Source organism: Balaenoptera borealis, assembly GCF_965194805.1.
Source record: "Balaenoptera borealis genome assembly, chromosome: 5".
Lineage (NCBI taxonomy): Eukaryota > Metazoa > Chordata > Mammalia > Artiodactyla > Balaenopteridae > Balaenoptera > Balaenoptera borealis.
The window spans coordinates 122,922,926-122,929,760 of NC_138862.1; the positions used below are offsets into that span (position 1 = coordinate 122,922,926).

Sequence of the window (6,835 nt, forward strand, 5' to 3'; positions counted from 1 at the left end):
TAATCTTCTAAATGCATTTATTAATAAGAATGAGATTCTAGGAATGCATAACTACGTTCCAATAAGACCTAAAGACCTGGCCAACATACAATAATGGCAGGATAGTGAGAAAGAACAACAAATATCAAAAGCCTAAAAGCCTCAGAAATCTAAAATCTCATGACTAGCAAGAGAAGCAATTAAAAAGTGGACCCAGCCAGGGCCATTGACCAGGGTTCTGGCTTAAATCATCTCGAACTTGGTCCTACATCCAGACCAAGAATCTGCTGATGCATCCCAGAACTTGGCATCTAAGTTGGTCTGGTACACTTACTGCCACCCTGGGAAAGTATAAGAATACAGAGGCGAATGAGGATACAGATTTGGATGGAAACAATAAAACATTGCAATCAATAGTGTAAGTACAAGAATAAGGGCTGCAATCATTGTGATATTCTGTGTGTTTTACCTCCCTCTTGGGTGTTTAGAGCATTTAGGAGAATCTTGATACATAGGACTTGTAAAGATTTACTGTGTGAAAACATTTAATCAGATAATTTTCTAAGTTTGTGGGGGGGGGGGGAATATCTTCTCAAACTCCTAAATTTTGACTTATTAGTTGTGTTGAAGAGCATGCAAATATTTAGAAGAATATTAATTATTTAATTATGTGAATGCTTATTGTTTTATAAAGTCCAAAAAATTAATAAATTGAGCATGAAAGGAAAGATAGGTAGTAGCGAGTATTCCTCTCCAAGCAAAAAAATGCCCTTCAGATAGTAAATAATAGAATCAATAGAGACAATATCACAAGTTATTTCCTCAGGGTAGGCATAGAATATATAATTTGATATATGCTGGTATTGCTATAACCATAAAATTCCCCATATTCAAAAGACACAACCCAACAAAAGACAGTTCAAAGCTAAATATAAGTAATTGGGTATCATCCACAGCTGTCACATTTTTCTATCCATCATGTCTCATTTGCCAGACAATTGTGGGCTGACCCTACACACAAATAGGGATGAAATTCTCTTGGTTGGCCATGACACAGGAGGAGCTCTTTATCTGCTTCTCAATCAAACTCTTCTACCCTTTGTTCTTCCTGGAAGGCAGCAGAGACAGTGTATTCCAGGGTCCCATCGAGTGTCAGCTGAAACTGGTCATTATTGGAGACTTTATGCAAACTTATTTCCACTGAGAAGGTAGCTCAATTTCCCTGGGTAGGAGAAAATCAAAAAAATCAAAACAAATTCAGACTGATTTTTGTGTGATACAATAAATAGAAAACACAAAACTACTGACACTTCAGAGAAACCAAGAACCAGGCAAAGTTTCAGATTTTAAAACCAGTTCCTTCTCAAGTGTGTTTTTAAGTACTCGGGCTTCCAAAATGCATGCTGTCAACTTGAAACGACTCTCCTGGAAGTATTCAAACAAACCCCAATGAGCTTATTTCCTTTCCTTTGTAAAGCATTTAAGCTCTGCACCTGCAATGGGAACCCTCTGTCCCTGGACTCATAACCTCTCGTGGAAGTTTTTAATCCGCATAGAATGTAGGTGTGAGAGCTTTCTGGCTTGATTCAAAGCCACTTTAACATCCAAAAAAGTGAGTACACAATGCCTACTCTGTTCTCACAGATTTGTTTGTTTTTTGGGGGGTTTTCTCTTTTGTTTTCCTTTTCAGCTCTTGATTTCCTTTTCATTTTAGGTTGAGTTAGTATTTACTTTTCAAGTCACTTTCCTGAGCCAGCTTGTCAGCAAACATCAGGCAAGTTGGCCTGGAGCTGCCCTAGCGAGAGAGGGAGAGAGAGAGAGAGAGAGAGAGAGTCCCAGGTGGTTGATGCTGAGCCTGACCGCCATCCTTCAGCACTTCTTTCTTCCCAACAGATCCACAAAACGTGGAGACTGTTGTCCCCTGGAGAAAGAATTTCCTTGTCCTCCAAGAAGACTTTCCACCAGGTGCTGTGAAGGGGAGGAAAAATCTCTGGTCTCCAGAAGCCTGGATTCCGGCACCAGCATTGCCACTAGCTGGCTGTGTGACCTTTGGCAAGTCACCTTCCCTTTCTGTGTCTGAGTCCTCATTGGTAAAATGAAGGCACAGGATTAGATCATGTAATAAGTCTGACTCTTTTATGATCAGCAGTTGGAATTGACAGCTTTTAACCTCACCCTCCCTCTTCCCCTTCTGCCCCACATCTGGAAAAGCTGAAAAGAAAGCCCAGATGTTCCCTCCAGGGACTTTCTAGTCACTCAAGCCTCTGCCAGCACATGGGAACCCTCACCCCAGTCCCATTCCCGAACAGCCATAAAAACCCCAAGCCAGTCTCCTATCCCTCAGCTCTCAGGGTATTTTTGGAACTGCCTAGGACCTACACTGTTCTCCCCAGAAAGCCTCATTTTGTGAGTAGCAAACCTTTTCATACCCTCTTGTTATGTGGCATAATCAGTGTCAACATCTGAACCAAATTTGGGGTTGAAGCCCATCCAGCTTCTACCGGGTGGTCACAGCAGACCAACTCTGAGATCTTTGTTCTAAGGCAGCACTTTCCAGGAGAAAACAATGTGAGCTGCATATGGAAATTTACAGTTTCTAGTAGCCTTACAAAAGGAAAAAGAAACAGATGAAATCAACTTTAATAATATAGTTTATTTAATCCAATATAGCCAAAATACTATCATTCCAACATGTAATCAACAGAAAAGTATTAAGGAGATAGCTTAGCATTATTTTTTTCCATACAGAAGTCTTCAGACTCTGGTGAGTATTTTGTGCTACAGCACATCGTCATTTGGACTAGCCACACTTCAGGTGCTCAAAACCCACATGGGGCTAGTGGCTACAGTTTTGGGCAGTGCAGTTCTAAGAGATCCTAAAGAAGGCCCTAGATTCCTGAAACTATTGTTGTTTATAAAAAGTATTACCCTATTCATCCAAACTAAGATGCCATAAATTACGAGATATGTTATTTCATATACCATAAAAAAATTGTAATTATAAATGTCATAAATTGTCAAATGGATTCAAAACTCAGAGATATTAACTTTTTAAAATGTGTACCTTAGAATTGATTTTAAAATATGTATAATATATATACATATTATATATACTATATATATATATATATATATATATATATATATACCTTAGAACTGATTTTAACATACATAATATATTATATATATATACTAGCTTTCCATAAAAGACCTGGCATCCAGGAAAGCTGTGAGGTGAGAAAGTCAACGTCTTTGGTGCTATTACCCATTTCCTACGAGATTCTCTCTCTCCCCTTTGACCCTCTCCACTTAATTCCTGCCAATCCTTGTTTTAATTATCGTTAAGTGTTGAGTGAGTGCTCATTGATAAGCACTCATTGTATTGTAGGAATCCTTGATGTGACACTTGTATTTTCAAAGAGGACATCTAAAATGAGACATTTATTGAGCCCCGTGCTATGCAGTGAGCTCATCTAATTCTTCCATCAATCCTGTGAGTTAAACATTATTTTCATTAACATAGGTAAAAAAAAAAAAAAGCAGACTCAGAGAGGTTAAGCGTATTACCTAAGGTCAAACTGTATCTAGATGGCAAGTTCGGCTTTCAAACCTAGGTCTGTCTAAGAGCCCAGGGATTTTCTCTATAACCAAAAGAGGAGATGGAAAATGTGGGATGACAGGTAGGGTCCCAGAAGGCAACTACTTACCTACACCCCTTCTTAATAAGACCTCCTCACCCCTTTGCAGAGGCCTAAGGCTGGAACTGTCGGTGGCCCCTCCATCAGAAACACCATCAGATGCCACCTCTGGCCCCTGCATTTGGCCACCCACAGTGATTCAACAGGTTTCCTCCACAAGACTGCAAGAAGCGCTTGAAACCAAAAAATCCCCTTTAAACAAAAAATGCACTATCCTGAGCTCCAGGGAAATGCCTCAGTGAGCAGCTGCAAATGCACACACAAAAAGAAAGGGCTGCATGTGCATTTTCAGAGGCGAGACGCTGCACAGTTGAGTGGTTGTGGCCCATCACTCAGGACACCAGGGCTACACAGCTGCCGTTCTCAGGAGCCCAGCAGACAGGGCTGGGCAGACGTGACTTGTTTTTCTTCTCCACACTTGACAGCAGCAGCCTGAAGACCTCAGTTAGGTCTGAAGCACTGCCCCGCAAGACAGCCAGATTGAATTCCAACCCGGCTCGGCAAGCTGAAACGTGAGAAGGGGATATTCTTCGGGATAACCAGGGTCAAGGCAGTGCATGGCATAAGCAATGTTTCAAAACACACGGGCAGAGAACCCTTCAACTAAATCTCTCAGCTGGAGGTGTGGGTAGGTTTCAAAACTGCTTTTCAGCACTATTTAGCATTGACATGCTGTGAATATTAGGGAGAAAGCAAACAGGAGTAGTTGGATGCCTTAACAGAGAAATAAGACAGTGCAAAAAACATGGTCCAGCCTCTGTCACTGAAGGGGATTAGCAGCAGGCCATCTTATGAGAGAATTTGCTCTGCCACTTGGAGCTGGGAATCAGGACATTTCATACACTAATCTTTCTTAGACACCACTATAACTTAAAAATAGTTCACAAATGCCTGGCCCGTAGGTCCCTACCAAAAATCCATACTGCGTTGTTTCTGTCATTATTCTCCAATTTCTAGGTATTTGGGATACTCAGAATGAAAACTGCTGCTCTAGGAGCTCCAGTGGCACAATCGGTTAGCGTGGGGTACTTACACAGAACTGCTGCTCTAAAGTCTAAACAAGCCTCATCACAAGCCAAGCCCTCACGCCTTCCAATGCACAGCCTCAGTGTGGACTCTAGGAGCCAGTGTTACCCATCTACCCACTTTGCAGGGCTGGGAGACCTGAGGCAGGGGACAACCATGGAGGGGAACATGCTGGCACTTGGCCACCTCCATCTGACATACTTCAGTAGCCCTGGCTGCCCAAGGGTCAGAAGAGAGCCAGCGGGGGACTGTCCGTGGAGCTCTCCCACCAACCACACATCTCTCCTCGGCTCACTTGGGGAGGGGCAGCACCCAGGAAGAGCCAATTGCAAGATCCTGAAGGGTAAAAATTCAGGCCAGTGCATTGCAGAGAAAGCCCTACACACTGAATCCTAATGGATGGAAATGGGGGAGGGGGAACAAACAACCTTCATGTTTCTATAATCCTCAGACCAAAATCAAAGTTCACTCATGCGCACTTACTTTCCCTAATGGCGATTTCAATACTATTTATTAACTTGAATGATAAAGGTAATAGATGCCACTACAGATTGCTTGCACTGTGCCAGGCCCAGTGCTAAGCATTCTGCAGACCTCATCTTATGTTAGCTTTATCGTGCTTGCCTCTACCTGAGATTATCTTGTTTATGTCCTCATTTACGATCTATCTCCCTCACACGAATGTAGCCACAATGAGGGTTGGAAGCTTGTCTGTCTGATACAAAGCCACTTCCCCAGAGCTGAGAATGGCGCCTGGCACACAGCAGGCCCTCAATAAGCACCTACTGCGTTACTGATTTTATTTTTGCAAGAATTCAGTGATGAAGATCTTTTTTAGCCTAAGAAAACAGAGAACAACTCAAAGTTTGACAGCTAATAAGTGGCAGAACCAAAATTTGAATCTAGATCTTTAGGACCAGAACCTATGCTCTGAAATGTGAAATCTGTGGCTGAAGCTATCAGAAAGCCCAACACAAACAGGCTTAAACAACGAGGAAAATGTCAGCGTAACAAGTGCAAAAGCAGAGGTAGTTCCAGGATTGGGCGTCATCAGTGTTGAGCCTCATCAAGGACGTAGATTCTCCATCCTTCTCTTTGACCTGTCCCCTTCAGTGTGTGGCTTGTCCTCTTTGCTCTCCTGATGGTCCTAGGATGGGTACCACGGGTGTAGGCGTCATGTGCAGACAACAGCATCCAAAGGTAGCAGGGAGAACCAGTCTGTCCTTCAAATCTTATGGAGAAGAAGGGAAATTTTCCCAAAAGCAGCCCCAGCAAACTCTTCTACTCACTTAATTGACCAGAATTGCATCTCCTGACCATACCCAGCCTAAACACGTAGTAAGAGAAATGAGATGGCCACAATTGCCTTAGACAAATAAATACTCACCCTCAGGAGTCAAGAAGGGGCCACAGCGTCTCCTTCAGGACATAAACTTGCAAAGGAGGGTGGACGACAGGGGTTCTGAGTGTTCTGGTTATTACTGTTGCTTAACCAACTTCCTTAAACGCAGTGGCATAAAATAATGATGAGTTAATCATTCTTACTGATAATTTAGAAAGGTACAGAAAGGATGGCTAATATGTTTCACAAGGTCTGGGATTTCAGATGGGACAATGAGAATGGCCAGAGTGGGGTGGTGGGCAGCATAATTATCTGGAGGCTTCTTCACTCAAATATCTGGTGCCCGGGCGGGAATGACTGGAGGTCTGAGCTCAGCTGGTGGGGGGGGGGGGTGGTCAACCAGAAGGCCTACACATAGCCCCACAGTGCGACTTGGGTCTCCACACAGCATGGCGGCCTCATCGTAGCTGGACTTCTTTCATGGCTTCCTGAGCTCCCAATGTGAATGTTCCAGTGAACAGGAGGGAAGCTGTATCGCCTTTTATGAATCAGCCTAGAAAGTCATCTAGCATAACTTCCACAAAAGTCTATTGGTTGAATCAGTCATAAGCCCACCAGACTCAAGGAGAAATTACAAAGACCCTATCTCTCAAAGGAAGGAGTATGATTAAAAAAATTGTGCCAATTTTTAAAAACCACACTGTTAGCAAAAAAGGAGTAGATAAATAACAGCATCTGCCTTCGGATCAGAAATAAATTTCATTTTCAGAAAACAATCCCAGAATAACCA

General features: G+C 42.7%; 1 long non-coding RNA gene across 1 annotated transcript; it reads right to left on the minus strand.

Annotated features, from left to right (window-relative positions):
• LOC309629599 lies at positions 1 to 6,396 on the minus strand. Its single transcript, XR_014245133.1, has 2 exons — positions 3,687 to 6,396; positions 1 to 1,201 (listed from the first exon to the last, which is right to left on the minus strand). It is a non-coding gene; the product is annotated as an uncharacterized lncRNA (long non-coding RNA).
• Between the last annotated feature and the right edge of the window lie 439 nt (positions 6,397 to 6,835).